The sequence below is a fragment of the Phyllobates terribilis genome, unplaced genomic scaffold (genome assembly GCF_046119375.1).
Source record: "Phyllobates terribilis strain yellow unplaced genomic scaffold, ASM4611937v1 Scaffold_2__4_contigs__length_985480577, whole genome shotgun sequence".
In the NCBI taxonomy this organism is placed as follows: domain Eukaryota; kingdom Metazoa; phylum Chordata; class Amphibia; order Anura; family Dendrobatidae; genus Phyllobates; species Phyllobates terribilis.
In genome coordinates, this window is record NW_027362762.1 from 571,300,031 (window position 1) to 571,324,790 (window position 24,760).

Below are 24,760 nucleotides of genomic sequence, written 5' to 3' on the forward strand. Positions count from 1 at the left end.
AAAAGTTAAAAAAATTTTTTTTTTTGGACATAGTCATTTTTTCGTCGTTTATCAGACTTTCAGATAGGTCAAATGTCTGTGAGCGTTCCGATTTCAGTTCCAGAGTGATTCGCTCAATGAGACCTTGATATTTAGTCGTTTTCAGCCAATTTTCTGGATTTTTGAAAATTTCACTTTTTTGTGAAAATATCCACTAAATGAGGGAATAATATGTGTGAGGGTACCCCAGGAGAGTTCCAAATGTGTGTGGGTAGAATATATATCCCACGGGGGTAAAATTGAAAAAAGTTGAAAAAAAATTTTTTTTGGACTTAGTCATTTTTCCGGTGTTTATCAGACTTTCAGATAGGGGAAATGTCAGTGAGCATTCCGATTTCAGTTCCAGAGCGATTCGCCCAATGAGTCCTTGATATTTAGTCGTTTTCAGCCAATTTTCTGGATTTTTGAAAATTTCACTTTTTTGTGAAAATATCCACTAAATGAGGGAATTACATGTGTGAGGGTACCCCAGGAGAGTTCCAAATGTGTGTGGGTAGAATATATATCCCACGGGGGTAAATTTGAAAAAAGTTGAAAAAAATTTTTTTTTGGACTTAGTCATTTTTCCGGTGTTTATCAGACTTTCAGATAGGGGAAATGTCAGTGAGCGTTCCGATTTCAGTTCCAGAGCGATTCGCCCAATGAGTCCTTGATATTTAGTCGTTTTCAGCCAATTTTCTGGATTTTAGAAAATTTCACTTTTTTGTGAAAATATCCACTAAATGAGGGAATAATATGTGTGAGGGTACCCCAGGAGAGTTCCAAATGTGTGTGGGTAGAATATATATCCCACAGGGGTAAAACTGAAAAAAATTGAAAAATTTTTTTTTTTGGACTTAGTCATTTTTCCGGCGTTTATCAGACTTTCAGATAGGGGAAATGTCAGTGAGCGTTCCGATTTCAGTTCCAGAGCGATTCGCCCAATGTGTCCTTGATATTTAGTCATTTTCAGCCAATTTTCTGGATTTTTGAAAATTTCACTTTTTTGTGAAAATATCCACTAAATGAGGGAATAATATGTGTGAGGGTACGCCAGAAGAGGTCCAAATGTGTGTGGGTAGAATATATATCCCACGGGGGTAAAACTGAAAAAAATTGAAAAATTTTTTTTTTTTGGACTTAGTCATTTTTCCGGCGTTTATCAGACTTTCAGATAGGGGAAATGTCAGTGAGCGTTCCTATTTCAGTTCCAGAGCGATTCGCCCAATGAGTCCTTGATATTTAGTCGTTTTCAGCCAATTTTCTGGATTTTTGAAAATTTCACTTTTTTTGTGAAAATATCCACTAAATGAGGGAATAATATGTGTGAGGGTACCCCAGGAGAGTTCCAAATGTGTGTGGGTAGAATATATATCCCATGGGGGTAAAATTGAAAAAAGTTAAAAAAATTTTTTTTTTTGGACATAGTCATTTTTTCATCGTTTATCAGACTTTCAGATAGGTCAAATGTCTGTGAGCGTTCCGATTTTAGTTCCAGAGCGATTCGCTCAATGAGACCTTGATATTTAGTCGTTTTCAGCCAATTTTCTGGATTTTTGAAAATTTCACTTTTTTGTGAAAATACCAATAAATGAGGGAATAATATGTGTGAGGGTACCCCAGGAGAGATCCAAATGTGTGTGGGTAGAATATATATCCCACGGGGGTAAAATTGAAAAAAGTTGAAAAAAATTTTTTTTTGGACTTAGTCATTTTTCCGGTGTTTACGTTCCGATTTCAGTGCCAGAGCGATTCGCCCAATGAGTCCTTGATATTTAGTCGTTTTCAGCCAATTTTCTGGATTTTTGAAAATTTCACTTTTTTTGTGAAAATATCCACTAAATGAGGGAATAATATGTGTGAGGGTACCCCAGGAGAGTTCCAAATGTGTGTGGGTAGAATATATATCCCATGGGGTTAAAATTGAAAAAAGTTTAAACAATTTTTTTTTTTGGACATAGTCATTTTTCCGTCGTTTATCAGACTTTCAGATAGGTCAAATGTCTGTGAGCGTTCCGATTTCAGTTCCAGAGCGATTCGCTCAATGAGACCTTGATATTTAGTCGTTTTCAGCCAATTTTCTGGATTTTTGAAAATTTCACTTTTTTTGTGAAAATATCCACTAAATGAGGAAATAATATGTGTGAGGGTACCCCAGGAGAGTTCCAAATATGTGTGGGTAGAATATATATCCCACGGGGGTCAAATTGAAAAAAGTTGAAAAAATTTTTTTTTTGAACTTAGTCATTTTTCCGGTGTTTACGTTCCGATTTCAGTGCCAGAGCGATTTGCCCAATGAGTCCTTGATATTTAGTCGTTTTCAGCCAATTTTCTGGATTTTTGAAAATTTCACTTTTTTGTGAAAATATCCACTAAATGAGGGAATAATATGTGTGAGGGTACCCCAGAAGAGGTCCAAATGTGTGTGGGTAGAATATATATCCCACGGGGGTAAAACTGAAAAAAATTTAAAAATTTTTTTTTTTGGACTTAGTCATTTTTCCGGCGTTTATCAGACTTTCAGATAGGGGAAGTGTCAGTGAGCGTTCCGATTTCAGTTCCAGAGTGATTCGCCCAATGAGTCCTTGATATTTAGTCGTTTTCAGCCAATTTTCTGGATTTTAGAAAATTTCACTTTTTTGTGAAAATATCCACTAAATGAGGGAATAATATGTGTGAGGGTACCCCAGGAGAGTTCCAAATGTGTGTGGGTAGAATATATATCCCACGGGGGTAAAATTGAAAAAAGTTGAAAAAAAATTTTTTTTGGACTTAGTCATTTTTCCGGTGTTTATCAGACTTTCAGATAGGGGAAATGTCAGTGAGCGTTCCGATTTCAGTTCCAGAGTGATTCGCCCAATGAGTCCTTGATATTTAGTCGTTTTCAGCCAATTTTCTGGATTTTAGAAATTTTCACTTTTTTGTGAAAATATCCACTAAATGAGGGAATAATATGTGTGAGGGTTCCCCAGGAGAGTTCCAAATGTGTGTGGGTAGAATATATATCCCATGGGGGTAAAATTGAAAAAAGTTAAAAAAAATTTTTTTTTTGGACATAGTCATTTTTTCATCGTTTATCAGACTTTCAGATAGGTCAAATGTCTGTGAGCGTTCCGATTTCAGTTCCAGAGCGATTCGCTCAATGAGACCTTGATATTTAGTCGTTTTCAGCCAATTTTCTGGATTTTTGAAAATTTCACTTTTTTGTGAAAATATCCACTAAATGAGGGAATAATATGTGTGAGGGTACCCCAGGAGAGTTCCAAATGTGTGTGGGTAGAATATATATCCCACGGGGGTAAATTTGAAAAAAGTTGAAAAAAATTTTTTTTTGGACTTAGTCATTTTTCCGGTGTTTATCAGACTTTCAGATAGGGGAAATGTCAGTGAGCGTTCCGATTTCAGTTCCAGAGCGATTCGCCCAATGAGTCCTTGATATTTAGTCGTTTTCAGCCAATTTTCTGGATTTTAGAAAATTTCACTTTTTTGTGAAAATATCCACTAAATGAGGGAATAATATGTGTGAGGGTACCCCAGGAGAGTTCCAAATGTGTGTGGGTAGAATATATATCCCACAGGGGTAAAACTGAAAAAAATTGAAAAATTTTTTTTTTTGGACTTAGTCATTTTTCCGGCGTTTATCAGACTTTCAGATAGGGGAAATGTCAGTGAGCGTTCCGATTTCAGTTCCAGAGCGATTCGCCCAATGTGTCCTTGATATTTAGTCGTTTTCAGCCAATTTTCTGGATTTTTGAAAATTTCACTTTTTTGTGAAAATATCCACTAAATGAGGGAATAATATGTGTGAGGGTACGCCAGAAGAGGTCCAAATGTGTGTGGGTAGAATATATATCCCACGGGGGTAAAACTGAAAAAAATTGAAAAATTTTTTTTTTTTGGACTTAGTCATTTTTCCGGCGTTTATCAGACTTTCAGATAGGGGAAATGTCAGTGAGCGTTCCTATTTCAGTTCCAGAGCGATTCGCCCAATGAGTCCTTGATATTTAGTCGTTTTCAGCCAATTTTCTGGATTTTTGAAAATTTCACTTTTTTTGTGAAAATATCCACTAAATGAGGGAATAATATGTGTGAGGGTACCCCAGGAGAGTTCCAAATGTGTGTGGGTAGAATATATATCCCATGGGGGTAAAATTGAAAAAAGTTAAAAAAATTTTTTTTTTTGGACATAGTCATTTTTTCATCGTTTATCAGACTTTCAGATAGGTCAAATGTCTGTGAGCGTTCCGATTTTAGTTCCAGAGCGATTCGCTCAATGAGACCTTGATATTTAGTCGTTTTCAGCCAATTTTCTGGATTTTTGAAAATTTCACTTTTTTGTGAAAATACCAATAAATGAGGGAATAATATGTGTGAGGGTACCCCAGGAGAGATCCAAATGTGTGTGGGTAGAATATATATCCCACGGGGGTAAAATTGAAAAAAGTTGAAAAAAATTTTTTTTTGGACATAGTCATTTTTCCGGTGTTTACGTTCCGATTTCAGTGCCAGAGCGATTCGCCCAATGAGTCCTTGATATTTAGTCGTTTTCAGCCAATTTTCTTTATTTTTGAAAATTTCACTTTTTTTGTGAAAATATCCACTAAATGAGGGAATAATATGTGTGAGGGTACCCCAGGAGAGTTCCAAATGTGTGTGGGTAGAATATATATCCCATGGGGTTAAAATTGAAAAAAGTTTAAAAAATTTTTTTTTTTGGACATAGTCATTTTTCCGTCGTTTATCAGACTTTCAGATAGGTCAAATGTCTGTGAGCGTTCCGATTTCAGTTCCAGAGCGATTCGCTCAATGAGACCTTGATATTTAGTCGTTTTCAGCCAATTTTCTGGATTTTTGAAAATTTCACTTTTTTTGTGAAAATATCCACTAAATGAGGAAATAATATGTGTGAGGGTACCCCAGGAGAGTTCCAAATATGTGTGGGTAGAATATATATCCCACGGGGGTCAAATTGAAAAAAGTTGAAAAAATTTTTTTTTTGAACTTAGTCATTTTTCCGGTGTTTACGTTCCGATTTCAGTGCCAGAGCGATTTGCCCAATGAGTCCTTGATATTTAGTCGTTTTCAGCCAATTTTCTGGATTTTTGAAAATTTCACTTTTTTGTGAAAATATCCACTAAATGAGGGAATAATATGTGTGAGGGTACCCCAGAAGAGGTCCAAATGTGTGTGGGTAGAATATATATCCCACGGGGGTAAAACTGAAAAAAATTTTAAAATTTTTTTTTTTGGACTTAGTCATTTTTCCGGCGTTTATCAGACTTTCAGATAGGGGAAGTGTCAGTGAGCGTTCCGATTTCAGTTCCAGAGCGATTCGTTCAATGAGTCCTTGATATTTAGTCTTTTTCAGCCAATTTTCTGGATTTTTGAAAATTTCACTTTTTTGTGAAAATATCCACTAAATGAGGGAATAATATGTGTGAGGGTACCCCAGGAGAGTTCCAAATGTGTGTGGTTAGAATATATATCCCACGGGGGTAAAATTAAAAAAGTTGAAAAAAAAGTTTTTTTTGACTCAGTCATTTTTCCAACGTTTGTCAGACTTTCAGATAGGGGAAATGTCAGTGAGCGTTCCGATTTCAGTTCCAGAGCGATTCGCCCAAAGAGTTCTTGATATTTAGTCTTTTTCAGCCAATATTTTGGATTTTTGAAAATTTCACTTTTTTGTGAAAATATCCACTAAATGAGGGAATAATATGTGTGAGGGTACCCCAGGAGAGTTCCAAATGTGTGTGTGTAAAATATATATCCCTCGGGGGTAAAATTGAAAAAAGTTGAAAAAAAATTTTTTTTGGACTTAGTCATTTTTCCGGTGTTTATCAGACTTTCAGATAGGTCAAATGTCTGTGAGCGTTCCGATTTCAGTTCCAGAGTGATTCGCTCAATGAGACCTTGATATTTAGTCGTTTTCAGCCAATTTTCTGGATTTTTGAAAATTTCACCTTTTTGTGAAAATATCCACTAAATGAGGGAATAATATGTGTGAGGGTACCCCAGGAGAGTTCCAAATGTGTGTGGGTAGGATATATATCCCACGGGGGTAAATTTGAAAAAAGTTGAAAAAAATTTTTTTTTGGACTTAGTCATTTTTCCGGTGTTTATCAGACTTTCAGATAGGGGAAATGTCAGTGAGCATTCCGATTTCAGTTCCAGAGCGATTCGCCCAATGAGTCCTTGATATTTAGTCTTTTTCAGCCAATTTTCTGGATTTTTGAAAATTTCACTTTTTTGTGAAAATATCCACTAAATGAGGGAATAATATGTGTGAGGGTACCCCAGGAGAGTTCCAAATGTGTGTGGGTAGAATATAATATCCCATGGGGGTAAAATTGAAAAAAGTTTAAAAAATTTTTTTTTTTGGACATAGTCATTTTTCCGTCGTTTATCAGATTTTCAGATAGGTCAAATGTCTGTGAGCGTTCCGATTTCAGTTCCAGAGCGATTCACTCAATGAGACCTTGATATTTAGTCGTTTTCAGCCAATTTTCTGGATTTTTGAAAATTTCACTTTTTTGTGAAAATATCCACTAAATGAGGGAATAATATGTGTGAGGGTACCCCAGGAGAGTTCCAAATGTGTGTGGGCAGAATATATATCCCACGGGGGTAAAATTGAAAAAAGTTGAAAAAAATTTTTTTTTGGACTTAGTCATTTTTCCAACATTTATCAGACTTTCAGATAAGGGAAATGTCAGTGAGCATTCCAATTTCAGTTCCAGAGCGATTCGCCCAATGAGTCCTTGATATTTAGTCTTTTTCAGCCAATTTTCTGGATTTTTGAAAATTTCACTTTTTTGTGAAAATATCCACTAAATGAGGGAATAATATGTGTGAGGGTACCCCAGGAGAGTTCCAAATGTGTGTGGGTAGAATATATATCCCATGGGGGTAAAATTGAAAAAAGTTTAAAAAATTTTTTTTTTTGGACATAGTCATTTTTCCGTCGTTTATCAGACTTTCAGATAGGTCAAATGTCTGTGAGCGTTCCGATTTCAGTTCCAGAGCGATTCACTCAATGAGACCTTGATATTTAGTCGTTTTCAGCCAATTTCCTGGATTTTTGAAAATTTCACTTTTTTGTGAAAATATCCACTAAATGAGGGAATAATATGTGTGAGGGTACCTCAGGAGAGTTCCAAATGTGTGTGGGTAGAATATATATCCCACGGGGGTAAAATTGAAAAAAGTTGAAAAAATTTTTTTTTTCGCCTTAGTCATTTTTCCGGTGTTTATCAGACTTTCAGATAGGGGAAATGTCAGTGAGCGTTCCGATTTCAGTTCCAGAGCGATTCGCCAAATGAGTCCTTGATATTTAGTCATTTTCAGCCAATTTTCTGGATTTTTGAAAATTTCACTTTTTTGTGAAAATATCCACTAAATGAGGGAATAATATGTGTGAGGGTACCCCAGAAGAGTTCCAAATGTGTGTGGGTAGAATATATATCCCATGGGGGTAAAATTGAAAAAAGTTAAAAAAATTTTTTTTTTTGGACATAGTCATTTTTTCGTCGTTTATCAGACTTTCAGATAGGTCAAATGTCTGTGAGCGTTCCGATTTCAGTTCCAGAGTGATTCGCTCAATGAGACCTTGATATTTAGTCGTTTTCAGCCAATTTTCTGGATTTTTGAAAATTTCACTTTTTTGTGAAAATATCCACTAAATGAGGGAATAATATGTGTGAGGGTACCCCAGGAGAGTTCCAAATGTGTGTGGGTAGAATATATATCCCACGGGGGTAAAATTGAAAAAAGTTGAAAAAAAATTTTTTTTGGACTTAGTCATTTTTCCGGTGTTTATCAGACTTTCAGATAGGGGAAATGTCAGTGAGCATTCCGATTTCAGTTCCAGAGCGATTCGCCCAATGAGTCCTTGATATTTAGTCGTTTTCAGCCAATTTTCTGGATTTTTGAAAATTTCACTTTTTTGTGAAAATATCCACTAAATGAGGGAATTACATGTGTGAGGGTACCCCAGGAGAGTTCCAAATGTGTGTGGGTAGAATATATATCCCACGGGGGTAAATTTGAAAAAAGTTGAAAAAAATTTTTTTTTGGACTTAGTCATTTTTCCGGTGTTTATCAGACTTTCAGATAGGGGAAATGTCAGTGAGCGTTCCGATTTCAGTTCCAGAGCGATTCGCCCAATGAGTCCTTGATATTTAGTCGTTTTCAGCCAATTTTCTGGATTTTAGAAAATTTCACTTTTTTGTGAAAATATCCACTAAATGAGGGAATAATATGTGTGAGGGTACCCCAGGAGAGTTCCAAATGTGTGTGGGTAGAATATATATCCCACAGGGGTAAAACTGAAAAAAATTGAAAAATTTTTTTTTTTGGACTTAGTCATTTTTCCGGCGTTTATCAGACTTTCAGATAGGGGAAATGTCAGTGAGCGTTCCGATTTCAGTTCCAGAGCGATTCGCCCAATGTGTCCTTGATATTTAGTCGTTTTCAGCCAATTTTCTGGATTTTTGAAAATTTCACTTTTTTGTGAAAATATCCACTAAATGAGGGAATAATATGTGTGAGGGTACGCCAGAAGAGGTCCAAATGTGTGTGGGTAGAATATATATCCCACGGGGGTAAAACTGAAAAAAATTGAAAAATTTTTTTTTTTTGGACTTAGTCATTTTTCCGGCGTTTATCAGACTTTCAGATAGGGGAAATGTCAGTGAGCGTTCCTATTTCAGTTCCAGAGCGATTCGCCCAATGAGTCCTTGATATTTAGTCGTTTTCAGCCAATTTTCTGGATTTTTGAAAATTTCACTTTTTTTGTGAAAATATCCACTAAATGAGGGAATAATATGTGTGAGGGTACCCCAGGAGAGTTCCAAATGTGTGTGGGTAGAATATATATCCCATGGGGGTAAAATTGAAAAAAGTTAAAAAAATTTTTTTTTTTGGACATAGTCATTTTTTCATCGTTTATCAGACTTTCAGATAGGTCAAATGTCTGTGAGCGTTCCGATTTTAGTTCCAGAGCGATTCGCTCAATGAGACCTTGATATTTAGTCGTTTTCAGCCAATTTTCTGGATTTTTGAAAATTTCACTTTTTTGTGAAAATACCAATAAATGAGGGAATAATATGTGTGAGGGTACCCCAGGAGAGATCCAAATGTGTGTGGGTAGAATATATATCCCACGGGGGTAAAATTGAAAAAAGTTGAAAAAAATTTTTTTTTGGACTTAGTCATTTTTCCGGTGTTTACGTTCCGATTTCAGTGCCAGAGCGATTCGCCCAATGAGTCCTTGATATTTAGTCGTTTTCAGCCAATTTTCTGGATTTTTGAAAATTTCACTTTTTTTGTGAAAATATCCACTAAATGAGGGAATAATATGTGTGAGGGTACCCCAGGAGAGTTCCAAATGTGTGTGGGTAGAATATATATCCCATGGGGTTAAAATTGAAAAAAGTTTAAACAATTTTTTTTTTTGGACATAGTCATTTTTCCGTCGTTTATCAGACTTTCAGATAGGTCAAATGTCTGTGAGCGTTCCGATTTCAGTTCCAGAGCGATTCGCTCAATGAGACCTTGATATTTAGTCGTTTTCAGCCAATTTTCTGGATTTTTGAAAATTTCACTTTTTTTGTGAAAATATCCACTAAATGAGGAAATAATATGTGTGAGGGTACCCCAGGAGAGTTCCAAATATGTGTGGGTAGAATATATATCCCACGGGGGTCAAATTGAAAAAAGTTGAAAAAATTTTTTTTTTGAACTTAGTCATTTTTCCGGTGTTTACGTTCCGATTTCAGTGCCAGAGCGATTTGCCCAATGAGTCCTTGATATTTAGTCGTTTTCAGCCAATTTTCTGGATTTTTGAAAATTTCACTTTTTTGTGAAAATATCCACTAAATGAGGGAATAATATGTGTGAGGGTACCCCAGAAGAGGTCCAAATGTGTGTGGGTAGAATATATATCCCACGGGGGTAAAACTGAAAAAAATTTAAAAATTTTTTTTTTTGGACTTAGTCATTTTTCCGGCGTTTATCAGACTTTCAGATAGGGGAAGTGTCAGTGAGCGTTCCGATTTCAGTTCCAGAGTGATTCGCCCAATGAGTCCTTGATATTTAGTCGTTTTCAGCCAATTTTCTGGATTTTAGAAAATTTCACTTTTTTGTGAAAATATCCACTAAATGAGGGAATAATATGTGTGAGGGTACCCCAGGAGAGTTCCAAATGTGTGTGGGTAGAATATATATCCCACGGGGGTAAAATTGAAAAAAGTTGAAAAAAAATTTTTTTTGGACTTAGTCATTTTTCCGGTGTTTATCAGACTTTCAGATAGGGGAAATGTCAGTGAGCGTTCCGATTTCAGTTCCAGAGTGATTCGCCCAATGAGTCCTTGATATTTAGTCGTTTTCAGCCAATTTTCTGGATTTTAGAAATTTTCACTTTTTTGTGAAAATATCCACTAAATGAGGGAATAATATGTGTGAGGGTTCCCCAGGAGAGTTCCAAATGTGTGTGGGTAGAATATATATCCCACGGGGGTAAATTTGAAAAAAGTTGAAAAAAATTTTTTTTTGGACTTAGTCATTTTTCCGGTGTTTATCAGACTTTCAGATAGGGGAAATGTCAGTGAGCGTTCCGATTTCAGTTCCAGAGCGATTCGCCCAATGAGTCCTTGATATTTAGTCGTTTTCAGCCAATTTTCTGGATTTTAGAAAATTTCACTTTTTTGTGAAAATATCCACTAAATGAGGGAATAATATGTGTGAGGGTACCCCAGGAGAGTTCCAAATGTGTGTGGGTAGAATATATATCCCACAGGGGTAAAACTGAAAAAAATTGAAAAATTTTTTTTTTTGGACTTAGTCATTTTTCCGGCGTTTATCAGACTTTCAGATAGGGGAAATGTCAGTGAGCGTTCCGATTTCAGTTCCAGAGCGATTCGCCCAATGTGTCCTTGATATTTAGTCGTTTTCAGCCAATTTTCTGGATTTTTGAAAATTTCACTTTTTTGTGAAAATATCCACTAAATGAGGGAATAATATGTGTGAGGGTACGCCAGAAGAGGTCCAAATGTGTGTGGGTAGAATATATATCCCACGGGGGTAAAACTGAAAAAAATTGAAAAATTTTTTTTTTTTGGACTTAGTCATTTTTCCGGCGTTTATCAGACTTTCAGATAGGGGAAATGTCAGTGAGCGTTCCTATTTCAGTTCCAGAGCGATTCGCCCAATGAGTCCTTGATATTTAGTCGTTTTCAGCCAATTTTCTGGATTTTTGAAAATTTCACTTTTTTTGTGAAAATATCCACTAAATGAGGGAATAATATGTGTGAGGGTACCCCAGGAGAGTTCCAAATGTGTGTGGGTAGAATATATATCCCATGGGGGTAAAATTGAAAAAAGTTAAAAAAATTTTTTTTTTTGGACATAGTCATTTTTTCATCGTTTATCAGACTTTCAGATAGGTCAAATGTCTGTGAGCGTTCCGATTTTAGTTCCAGAGCGATTCGCTCAATGAGACCTTGATATTTAGTCGTTTTCAGCCAATTTTCTGGATTTTTGAAAATTTCACTTTTTTGTGAAAATACCAATAAATGAGGGAATAATATGTGTGAGGGTACCCCAGGAGAGATCCAAATGTGTGTGGGTAGAATATATATCCCACGGGGGTAAAATTGAAAAAAGTTGAAAAAAATTTTTTTTTGGACATAGTCATTTTTCCGGTGTTTACGTTCCGATTTCAGTGCCAGAGCGATTCGCCCAATGAGTCCTTGATATTTAGTCGTTTTCAGCCAATTTTCTTTATTTTTGAAAATTTCACTTTTTTTGTGAAAATATCCACTAAATGAGGGAATAATATGTGTGAGGGTACCCCAGGAGAGTTCCAAATGTGTGTGGGTAGAATATATATCCCATGGGGTTAAAATTGAAAAAAGTTTAAAAAATTTTTTTTTTTGGACATAGTCATTTTTCCGTCGTTTATCAGACTTTCAGATAGGTCAAATGTCTGTGAGCGTTCCGATTTCAGTTCCAGAGCGATTCGCTCAATGAGACCTTGATATTTAGTCGTTTTCAGCCAATTTTCTGGATTTTTGAAAATTTCACTTTTTTTGTGAAAATATCCACTAAATGAGGAAATAATATGTGTGAGGGTACCCCAGGAGAGTTCCAAATATGTGTGGGTAGAATATATATCCCACGGGGGTCAAATTGAAAAAAGTTGAAAAAATTTTTTTTTTGAACTTAGTCATTTTTCCGGTGTTTACGTTCCGATTTCAGTGCCAGAGCGATTTGCCCAATGAGTCCTTGATATTTAGTCGTTTTCAGCCAATTTTCTGGATTTTTGAAAATTTCACTTTTTTGTGAAAATATCCACTAAATGAGGGAATAATATGTGTGAGGGTACCCCAGAAGAGGTCCAAATGTGTGTGGGTAGAATATATATCCCACGGGGGTAAAACTGAAAAAAATTTTAAAATTTTTTTTTTTGGACTTAGTCATTTTTCCGGCGTTTATCAGACTTTCAGATAGGGGAAGTGTCAGTGAGCGTTCCGATTTCAGTTCCAGAGCGATTCGTTCAATGAGTCCTTGATATTTAGTCTTTTTCAGCCAATTTTCTGGATTTTTGAAAATTTCACTTTTTTGTGAAAATATCCACTAAATGAGGGAATAATATGTGTGAGGGTACCCCAGGAGAGTTCCAAATGTGTGTGGTTAGAATATATATCCCACGGGGGTAAAATTAAAAAAGTTGAAAAAAAAGTTTTTTTTGACTCAGTCATTTTTCCAACGTTTGTCAGACTTTCAGATAGGGGAAATGTCAGTGAGCGTTCCGATTTCAGTTCCAGAGCGATTCGCCCAAAGAGTTCTTGATATTTAGTCTTTTTCAGCCAATATTTTGGATTTTTGAAAATTTCACTTTTTTGTGAAAATATCCAGTAAATGAGGGAATAATATGTGTGAAGGTACCCCAGGAGAGTTCCAAATGTGTGTGGGTAGAATATATATCCCACGGGGGTAAAATTGAAAAAAGTTGAAAAAAAAAATTTTTTTGACTGTCATTTTTCCAACGTTTATCAGACTTTCAGATAGGGGAAATGTCAGTGAGCATTCCGATTTCAGTTCCAGAGCCATTCACCCAATGAGTCCTTGATATTTAGTCGTTTTCAGCCAATTTTCTGGATTTTAGAAAATTTCACTTTTTTGTGAAAATATCCACTAAATGAGGGAATAATATGTGTGAGGGTACCCCAGGAGAGTTCCAAATGTGTGTGGGTAGAATATATATCCCACGGGGGTAAAACTGAAAAAAATTGAAAAATTTTTTTTTTTTGACTTAGTCATTTTTCCGGCGTTTATCAGACTTTCAGATAGGGGAAATGTCAGTGAGCGTTCCGATTTCAGTTCCAGAGCGATTCGCCCAATGAGTCCTTGATATTTAGTCGTTTTCAGCCAATTTTCTGAATTTTTGAAAATTTCACTTTTTTGTGAAAATATCCAGTAAATGAGGGAATAATATGTGTGAGGGTACCACAGGAGAGTTCCAAATGTGTGTGGGTAGAATATATATCCCACGGGGGTAAAACTGAAAAAAATAGAAAAATTTTTTTTTTTGGACTTAGTCATTTTTCCGGCGTTTATCAGACTTTCAGATAGGGGAAATGTCAGTGAGCATTCCGATTTCAGTTCCAGAGCAATTCGCCCAATGAGACCTTGATATTTAGTAGTTTTCAGCCAATTTTCTTGATTTTTGAAAATTTCACTTTTTTGTGAAAATATCCACTAAATGAGGGAATAATATGTGCGAGGGTACCCCAGAAGAGGTCCAAATGTGTGGGTAGAATATATATCCCACGGGGGTAAAACTGAAAAAAATTGAAAATTTTTTTTTTTGGACTTAGTCATTTTTCCGGCATTTATCAGACTTTCAGATAGGGGAAATGTCAGTGAGCGTTCCGAATTCAGTTCCAGAGCGATTCGCCCAATGAGTCCATGATATTTAGTCTTTTTCAGCCAATTTTCTGGATTTTTGAAAATTTCACTTTTTTGTGAAAATATCCACTAAATGAGGGAATAATATGTGTGAGGGTACCCCAGAAGAGTTCCAAATGTGTGTGGGTAGAATATATATCCCACGGGGGTAAAATTAAAAAAGTTGAAAAAAATTTTTTTTTTGACTCAGTCATTTTTCCAACGTTTGTCAGACTGTCAGATAGAGGAAATGTCAGTGAGCGTTCCGATTTCAGTTTCAGAGCGATTCGCCCAAAGAGTTCTTGATATTTAGTCTTTTTCAGCCAATATTTTGGATTTTTGAAAATTTCACTTTTTTGTGAAAATATCCAGTAAATGAGGGAATAATATGTGTGAGGGTACCCCAGGAGAGTTCCAAATGTGTGTGGGTAGAATATATATCCCACGGGGGTAAAATTGAAAAAAGTTGAAAAAAAAAATTTTTTTGACTGTCATTTTTCCAACGTTTATCAGACTTTCAGATAGGGGAAATGTCAGTGAGCATTCCGATTTCAGTTCCAGAGCCATTCACCCAATGTGTCCTTGATATTTAGTCATTTTCAGCCAATTTTCTGGATTTTAGAAAATTTCACTTTTTTGTGAAAATATCCACTAAATGAGGGAATAATATGTGTGAGGGTACCCCAGGAGAGTTCCAAATGTGTGTGGGTAGAATATATATCCCACGGAGGTAAAATTGAAAAAAGTTGAAAAAAATTTTTTTTGGACTTAGTCATTTTTCCAATGTTTATCAGACTTTCAGATAGGGGAAATGTCAGTGAGCGTTCTGATTTCAGTTCCAGAGCGATTCGCCTAATGAGACCTTGATATTTAGTCGTTTTCAGCCAATTTTCTTGATTTTTGAAAATTTCACTTTTTTGTGAAAATATCCACTAAATGAGGGAATAACATGTGTGAGGGCACCCCAGGAGAGTTCCAAATGTGTGTGGGTAGAATATATATATTCCAAGGGGGTAAAATTTAAAAAAGTTGAAAAAATTTTTTTTTTGGACTTACTCATTTTTCCGACGTTTATCAGACTTTCAGATAGGGGAAATGTCAGTGAGCGTTCCGATTTCAGTTCCAGAGCGATTCGCCCAATGAGTACTTGATATTCAGTCGTTTTCAGCCAATTTTCTTGATTTTTGAAAATTTCACTTGTTTGCGAAAATATCCACTAAATGAGGGAATAATATGTGTGAGGGTACCCCAGGAGAGTTCCAAATGTGTGTGGGTAGAATATATATCCCACGGGGGTAAAATTTAAAAAAGTTGAAAAAAATTTTTTTTTTGACTTAGTCATTTTTCCATCGTTTATCAGACTTTCAGATGGGTCAAATGTCAGTGAGCGTACCGATTTCAGTTCCAGAGCGATTCGCCCAATGAGACCTTGATATTTAGTCGTTTTCAGACAATTTTCTGGATTTTTGAAAATTTCACTTTTTTGTGAAAATATCCACTGAATGAGGGAATAATATGTGTGAGGGTACCCCAGAAGCGTTCCAAATGTGTGTGGGTAGAATATATATCCCACGGGGGTAAAATTGAAAAAAGTTGAAAAATTTTTTTTTTTTGGACGTAGTCATTTTTCCGTCGTTTATCAGACTTTCAGATAGGTCAAATGTCAGTGAGCGTTCCTATTTCAGTTCCAGAGTGATTCGTCCAATGAGACCTTGATATTTAGTCGTTTTCAGCCAATTTTTTTGGATTTTTGAAAATTTCACTTTTTTGTGAAAATATCCACTAAATGAGGGAATAATATGTGTGAGGGTACCCCAGGAGAGTTCCAAATGTGTGTGGGTAGAATATATATCCCACGGGGGTAAAATTGAAAAAAGTTGAAAAAATTTTTTTTTTTCACTTAGTAATTTTTCCGTCGTTTATCAGACTTTCAGATGGGTCAAATGTCAGTGAGCGTTCCGATTTCAGTTCCAGAGCGATTCGCCCAATGAGACCTTGATATTTAGTAGTTTTCAGCCAATTTTCTGGATTTTTGAAAATTTTACTTTTTTGTGAAAATATCCACTAAATGAGGGAACAATATGTGTGAGGGTACCCCAGGAGAGTTAAAAATGTGTGTGGGTAGAATATATATCCCACGGGGGTAAATTTGAAAAAAGTTGAAAAAATTTTTTTTTTTGGACAGTCATTTTTCCGTCGTTTATCAGACTTTCAGATAGGTCAAATGTCAGTGAGCATTCCGATTTCAGTTCCAGAGCGATTCGCCCAATGAGACCTTGATATTTAGTTGTTTTCAGCCAATATTTTGGATTTTTGAAAATTTCACTTTTTTGTGAAAATATCCACTAAATGAGGGAATAATATGTGTGAGGGTACCCCAGGAGAGTTATAAATGTGTGTGGGTAGAATATATATCCCACTGGGGTAAAATTGAAAGAATTGAAAAAATTTTTTTTTTGGACATAGTCATTTTTCCGTCGTTTATCAGACTTTCAGATAGGTCAAATGTCAGTGAGCGTTCCGATTTCAGTTCCAGAGCGATTCGCCCATGAGACCTTGATATTTAGTAGTTTTCAGCCAATTTTCTGGATTTTTGAAAATTTCACTTTTTCGTGAAAATATCCACTAAATGAGGGAATAATATGTGTGAGGGTACCCCAGGAGAGTTCCAAATGTGTGTGGGTAGAATATATATCCCACGGGGGTAAATTTTAAAAAATTTTTTTTGGACTTATTTATTTTTACGACGTTTATCAGACTTTCAGATAGGGGACATGTCAGTGAGCGTTCCAATTTCAGTTCCAGAGCGATTCGCCCAATGAGACCTTGATATTTAGTAGTTTTCAGCCAATTTTCTGGATTTTTGAAAATTTTACTTTTTTGTGAAAATATCCACTAAATGAGGGAATAATATGTGTGAGGGTACCCCAGGAGAGTTAAAAATGTGTGTGGGTAGAATATATATCCCACGGGGGTAAATTTGAAAAAAGTTGAAAAAATTTTTTTTTTTGGACAGTCATTTTTCCGTCGTTTATCAGACTTTCAGATAGGTCAAATGTCAGTGAGCATTCCGATTTCAGTTCCAGAGCGATTCGCCCAATGAGACCTTGATATTTAGTAGTTTTCAGCCAATATTTTGGATTTTTGAAAATGTCACTTTTTTGTGAAAATATCCACTAAATGAGGGAATAATATGTGTGAGGGTACCCCAGGAGAGTTCCAAATGTGTGTGGGTAGAATATATATCCCACGGGGGTAAAATTGAAAAAAGTTGAAAAAAATTTTTTTTTTGGACATAGTCATATTTCCGTCGTTTATCAGACTTTCAGAGAAGTCAAATGTCAGTGAGCGTTCCGATTTCAGTTCCAGAGCGATTCGCCCAATGAGTCTTTGATATTTAGTCGTTTTCAGCCAATTTTCTTGATTTTTGAAAATTTCACTTTTTTGTGAAAATATCCACTAAATGAGGGAATAATATGTGTGAGGGTACCCCAGGAGAGTTCCAAATGTGTGTGGGTAGAATATATATCCCACGGGGGTAAAATTTAAAAAAGTTGAAAAAAATTTTTTTTTTGACTTAGTCATTTTTCCATCGTTTATCAGACTTTCAGATGGGTCAAATGTCAGTGAGCGTACCGATTTCAGTTCCAGAGCGATTCGCCCAATGAGACCTTGATATTTAGTCGTTTTCAGACAATTTTCTGGATTTTTGAAAATTTCACTTTTTTGTGAAAATATCCACTGAATGAGGGAATAATATGTGTGAGGGTACCCCAGAAGCGTTCCAAATGTGTGTGGGTAGAATATATATCCCACGGGGGTAAAATTGAAAAAAGTTGAAAAATTTTTTTTTTTTGGACGTAGTCATTTTTCCGTCGTTTATCAGACTTTCAGATAGGTCAAATGTCAGTGAGCGTTCCTATTTCAGTTCCAGAGTGATTCGTCCAATGAGACCTTGATATTTAGTCGTTTTCAGCCAATTTTTTTGGATTTTTGAAAATTTCACTTTTTTGTGAAAATATCCACTAAATGAGGGAATAATATGTGTGAGGGTACCCCAGGAGAGTTCCAAATGTGTGTGGGTAGAATATATATCCCACGGGGGTAAAATTGAAAAAAGTTGAAAAAATTTTTTTTTTTCACTTAGTAATTTTTCCGTCGTTTATCAGACTTTCAGATGGGTCAAATGTCAGTGAGCGTTCCGATTTCAGTTCCAGAGCGATTCGCCCAATGAGACCTTGATATTTAGTAGTTTTCAGCCAATTTTCTGGATTTTTGAAAATTTTACTTTTTTGTGAAAATATCCACTAAATGAGGGAACAATATGTGTGAGGGTACCCCAGGAGAGTTAAAAATGTGTGTGGGTAGAATATATATCCCACGGGGGTAAATTTGAAAAAAGTTGAAAAAATTTTTTTTTTTGGACAGTCATTTTTCCGTCGTTTATCAGACTTTCAGATAGGTCAAATGTCAGTGAGCATTCCGATTTCAGTTCCAGAGCGATTCGCCCAATGAGACCTTGATATTTAGTTGTTTTCAGCCAATATTTTGGATTTTTGAAAATTTCACTTTTTTGTGAAAATATCCACTAAATGAGGGAATAATATGTGTGAGGGTACCCCAGGAGAGTTATAAATGTGTGTGGGTAGAATATATATCCCACTGGGGTAAAATTGAAAGAATTGAAAAAATTTTTTTTTTGGACATAGTCATTTTTCCGTCGTTTATCAGACTTTCAGATAGGTCAAATGTCAGTGAGCGTTCCGATTTCAGTTCCAGAGCGATTCGCCCATGAGACCTTGATATTTAGTAGTTTTCAGCCAATTTTCTGGATTTTTGAAAATTTCACTTTTTTGTGAAAATATCCACTAAATGAGGGAATAATATGTGTGAGGGTACCCCAGGAGAGTTCCAAATGTGTGTGGGTAGAATATATATCCCACGGGGGTAAATTTTAAAAAATTTTTTTTGGACTTATTTATTTTTACGACGTTTATCAGACTTTCAGATAGGGGACATGTCAGTGAGCGTTCCAATTTCAGTTCCAGAGCGATTCGCCCAATGAGACCTTGATATTTAGTAGTTTTCAGCCAATTTTCTGGATTTTTGAAAATTTTACTTTTTTGTGAAAATATCCACTAAATGAGGGAATAATATGTGTGAGGGTACCCCAGGAGAGTTAAAAATGTGTGTGGGTAGAATATATATCCCACGGGGGTAAATTTGAAAAAAGTTGAAAAAATTTTTTTTTTTGGACAGTCATTTTTCCGTCGTTTATCAGACTTTCAGATAGGTCAAATGTCAGTGAGCATTCCGATTTCAGTTCCAGAGCGATTCGCCCAATGAGACCTTGATATTTAGTAGTTTTCAGCCAATATTTTGGATTTTTGAAAATGTCACTTTTTTGTGAAAATATCCACTAAATGAGGGAATAATATGTGTGAGGGTACCCCAGGAGAGTTCCAAATGTGTGTGGGTAGAATATATATCCCACGGGGGTAAAATTGAAAAAAGTTGAAAAAAATTTTTTTTTTGGACATAGTCATATTTCCGTCGTTTATCAGACTTTCAGAGAAGTCAAATGTCAGTGAGCGTTCCGATTTCAGTTCCAGAGCGATTCGCCCAATGAGTCTTTGATATTTAGTCGTTTTCAGCCAATTTTCTTGATTTTTGAAAATTTCACTTTTTTGTGAAAATATCCACTAAATGAGGGAATAATATGTGTGAGGGTACCCCAGGAGAGTTCCAAATGTGTGTGGGTAGAATATATATCCCACGGGGGTAAATTTGAAAACATTTTTTTTGGACTTATTTATTTTTACGACGTTTATCAGACTTTCAGATAGGGGACATGTCAGTGAGCGTTCCAATTTCAGTTCCAGAGCGATTCGCCCAATGAGTCCTTGATATTTAGTCGTTTTCAGCCAATTTTCTGGATTTTTGAAAATTTCACTTTTTTGTGAAAATATCAACTAAATGAGGGAATAATATGTGTGAGGGTACCCCAGGAGAGTTCCAAATGTGTGTGGGTAGAATATATATCCCACGGGGGTAAAATTGAAAAAAGTTGAAAATTTTTTTTTTTTTGGATATAGTCATTTTTCCGTCGTTTATCAGACTTTCAGAGAGGTCAAATGTCAGTGAGCGTTCCGATTTCAGTTCCAGAGCGATTCGCCCAATGAGACCTTGATATTTAGTCGTTTTCAGCCAATTTTCTGGATTTTTGAAAATGTCACTTTTTTGTGAAAATATCCACTAAATAAGGGAATAATTTCTGTGAGGGTACCCCAGAAGAGTTCCAAATGTGTGTCCCACGGGGGTAAAATTGAAAAAAGTTGAAAAAAATTTTTTTTTGGACTTAGTCATTTTTCCGGTGTTTATCAGACTTTCAGATAGGGGAAATGTCAGTGAGCGTTCCGATTTCAGTTCCAGAGCGATTCGCCCAATGAGTCCTTGATATTTAGTCATTTTCAGCCAATTTTCTGGATTTTTGAAAATTTCACTTTTTTGTGAAAATATCCACTAAATGAGGGAATAATATGTGTGAGGGTACCCCAGAAGAGGTCCAAATGTGTGTGGGTGGAATATATATCCCACGGGGGTAAAACTGAAAAAAATTGAAAAATTTTTTTTTTTGGACTTAGTCATTTTTCCGGCGTTTATCAGACTTTCAGATAGGGGAAATGTCAGTGAGCGTTTCGATTTCAGTTCCGAAGCGATTCGCCCAATGACTCCTTGATATTTAGTCGTTTTCAGCCAATTTTCTGGATTTTAGAAAATTTCACTTTTTTGTGAAAATATCCACTAAATGAGGGAATAATATGTGTGAGGGTACCCCAGGAGAGTTCCAAATGTGTGTGGGTAGAATATATATCCCACGGGGTAAAATTGAAAAAAAATTTTTTTTGGACTTAGTCATTTTTCCGGTGTTTATCAGACTTTCAGATAGGTCAAATGTCTGTGAGCGTTCCGATTTCAGTTCCAGAGCGATTCGCTCAATTAGACCTTCATATTTAGTCGTTTTCAGTCAATTTTCTGGATTTTTGAAAATTTCACTTTTTTGTGAAAATATCCACTAAATGAGAGAATAATATGTGTGAGGGTACCCCAGGAGAGTTCCAAATGTGTGTGGGTAGAATATCCCACGGGGTAAAATTGAAAAAAGATGAAAAAATTTTTTTTTTGGACTTAGTCATTTTTCCAACGTTTATCAGACTTTCAGATAGGGGAAATGTCAGTGAGCATAACGATTTCAGTTCCAGAGCGATTCGCTCAATGAGTCCTTGATATTTAGTCTTTTTCAGCCAATTTTCTGGATTTTTGAAAATTTCACTTTTTTGTGAAAATATCCACTAAATGAGGGAATAATATGTGTGAGGGTACCCCAGGAGAGTTCCAAATGTGTGTGGGTAGAATATATATCCTACGGGGGTAAAATTGAAAAAAGTTGAAAAAATTTTTTTTTTTGGACTTAGTCATTTTTCCGGCGTTTATCAGACTTTCAGAAAGGGGAAATGTCAGTGAGCGTTCCGATTTCAGTTCCAGAGCAATTCGCCCAATGAGACCTTGATATTTAGTCGTTTTCAGCCAATATTCTTGATTTTTGAAAATTTCACTTTTTTGTGAAAATATCCACTAAATGAGGGAATAATATGTGTGAGGGTACCCCAGGAGAGTTCCAAATGTGTGTGGGTAGAATATATATCCCACGGGGGTAAAATTGAAAAAAGTTTAAAAAAAATTTTTTTTTGACTCAGTCCTTTTTCCAACGTTTGTCAGACTTTCAGATAGGGGAAATGTCAGTGAGCATTCCAATTTCAGTTCTAGAGCGATTTGCCCAATGATTCCTTGATATTTAGTCGTTTTCAGCCAATATTTTGGATTTTTAAAAATTTCACTTTTTTGTGAAAATATCCAGTAAATGAGGGAATAATATGTGTGAGGGTACCCCAGGAGAGTTCCAAATGTGTGTGGGTAGAATATATATCCCACAGTGGTAAAATTGAAAAAAGTTTAAAAAAATTTTTTTTTTGACTGTCATTTTTCCAACGTTTGGCAGACTTTCAGATAGGGGAAATGTCAGTGAGCATTCCGATTTCAGTTCCAGAGCGATTTGCCCAATGAGACCTTGATATTTATTCGTTTGCAGCCAATTTTCTGGATTTTTGAAAATTTAACTTTTTTGTGAAAATATCCACTAAATGAGGGAATAACATGTGTGAGGGTACCCCAGGAGAGTTCCAAATGTGTGTGGGTAGAATATATATCCCACGGGAGTAAAATTGAAAAAAATTGAAAAATTTCTTTTTTTGGACATAGTCATTTTTCCGTCATTTTTCAGACTTTCAGATAGGGGAAATATCAGTGAGCATTCCGATTTCAGGTCCAAAACGATTCGCCCATTGAATCCTGGATATTTAGTCATTTTCAGCCAATTTTCTGGATTTTTGGAAATTTCACTTTTTTGTGAAAATATCCACTAAATGAGGGAATAATATGTGTGAGGGTACCCCAGGAGAGTTCCAAATGTGTGTGGGTAGAATATATATCCCACGGGGGTAAAATTGAAAAAAATTGAAAAGTTTTTTTTTTTTGACTTAGTCATTTTTCCGGGGTTTATCAGACTTTCAGATAGGGGAAATGTCAGTGAGCTTTCCGATTTCAGTTCCAGAGCGATTCGCCCAACGAGTCCTTGATATTTAGTCATTTTCAGCCAATTTTCTGGATTTTTGAAGATTTCACTTTTTTGTGAAAATATCCACTAAATGAGGGAATAATATGTGTGAGGGTACCCCAGGAGATTTCCAAATGTGTGTGGGTAGAATATATATCCCACGGGGGTAAAATTGAAAAAAGTTGAAAAAATTTTTTCTTTGGACTTATTCATTTTTCCGGCGTTCATCAGACTTTCAGATAGGGGAAATGTCAGTGAGCATTCCGGTTTCAGTTCCAGAGCGATTCGCCGAATGAGTCCTTGATATTTATTCGTTTTCAGCCAATTCTCTGGATTTTTGAAAATTTCACTTTTTTGTGAAAATATCCACTAATTGAGGGAATAATATGTGTGAGGGTACCCCAGGAGAGTTCCAAATGTGTGTGGGTAGAATATATATCCCACCGGGGTAAAATTGAAAAAAGTTTGAAAAATTTTTTTTTTCGACTTATTCATTTTTCCGCCGTTTGTCAGACTTTCAGATAGGGGAAATGTCAGTGAGCGTTCCGATTTCAGTTCCAGAGCGGTTCGTCCAACGAGTCCTTGATATTTAGTCATTTTCAGCTAATTTTCTGGATTTTTGAAAATTTCACTTTTTTGTGAAAATATCCACTAAATGAGGGAATAATATGTGTGAGGGTACCCCAGGAGAGTTCCAAATGTGTGTGGGTAGAATATATATCCCACGGGGGTAAAATTGAAAAAAATTGAAAAATTTTGTTTTTTGGACTTAGTTATTTTTCCGGCGTTTATCAGACTTTCAGATAGGGGCAATGTCAGTGAGCGTTCCGATTTCAGTTCCAGAGCGATTTGCCCAACGAGTCCTTGATATTTAGTCGTTTTCAGCCAATTTTCTGGATTTTTGAAAATTTCCCTTTTTTGTGAAAATAACCACTAAATGAGGGAATAATATGTGTGAGGGTACCCCAGGAGAGTTCCAAATGTGTGTGGGTAGAATATATATCCCACGGGGGTAAAATTGAAAAAAATTGAAAAATTTTTTTTTTTTTACTTAGTCATTTTTCCGGCGTTTATCAGACTTTCAGATAGGGGAAATGTCAGTGAGCTTTCCGATTTCAGTTCCAGAGCGATTCGCCCAACGAGTCCTTGATATTTAGTCATTTTCAGCCAATTTTCTGGATTTTTGAAGATTTCACTTTTTTGTGAAAATATCCACTAAATGAGGGAATAATATGTGTGAGGGTACCCCAGGAGATTTCCAAATGTGTGTGGGTAGAATATATATCCCACGGGGGTAAAATTGAAAAAAGTTGAAAAAATTTTTTCTTTGGACTTATTCATTTTTCCGGCGTTTATCAGACTTTCAGATAGGGGAAATGTCAGTGAGCATTCCGGTTTCAGTTCCAGAGCGATTCGCCGAATGAGTCCTTGATATTTAGTCGTTTTCAGCCAATTCTCTGGATTTTTGAAAATTTCACTTTTTTGTGAAAATATCCACAAATTGAGGGAATAATATGTGTGAGGGTACCCCAGGAGAGTTCCAAATGTGTGTGGGTAGAATATATAACCCACGGGGGTAAAATTGAAAAAAGTTTAAAAATTTTTTTTTTTGGACTTATTCATTTTTCCGCCGTTTAGCAGACTTTCAGATAGGAGAAATGTCAGTGAGCGTTCCGATTTCAGTTCCAGAGCGATTCGCCAAATGAGTCCTTGATATTTAGTCATTTTCACCCAATTTTCTGGATTTTGGAAAATTTCACTTTTTTGTGAAAATATCCACTAAATGAGGGAATAATATGTGTGAGGGTACCCCAGAAGAGTTCCAAATGTGTGTGGGTAAAATATATATACTACGGGGGTAAAATTGAAAAAAATTCAAAAATTTTTTTTTTGGACTTAGTCATTTTTCCGGAGTTTATCAGACTTTCAGATAGGGGAAATGTCAGTGAGCGTTCCGATTTCAGTTCCAGAGCGATTCGCCCAATGAGTCCTTGATATTTAGTCATTTTCAGCCAATTTTCTGGATTTTTGAAAATTTCACTTTTTGTAAAAAAATATCCACTAAATGAGGGAATAATATGTGTGAGGGTACCCCAGGAGAGTTCCAAATGTGTGTGGGTA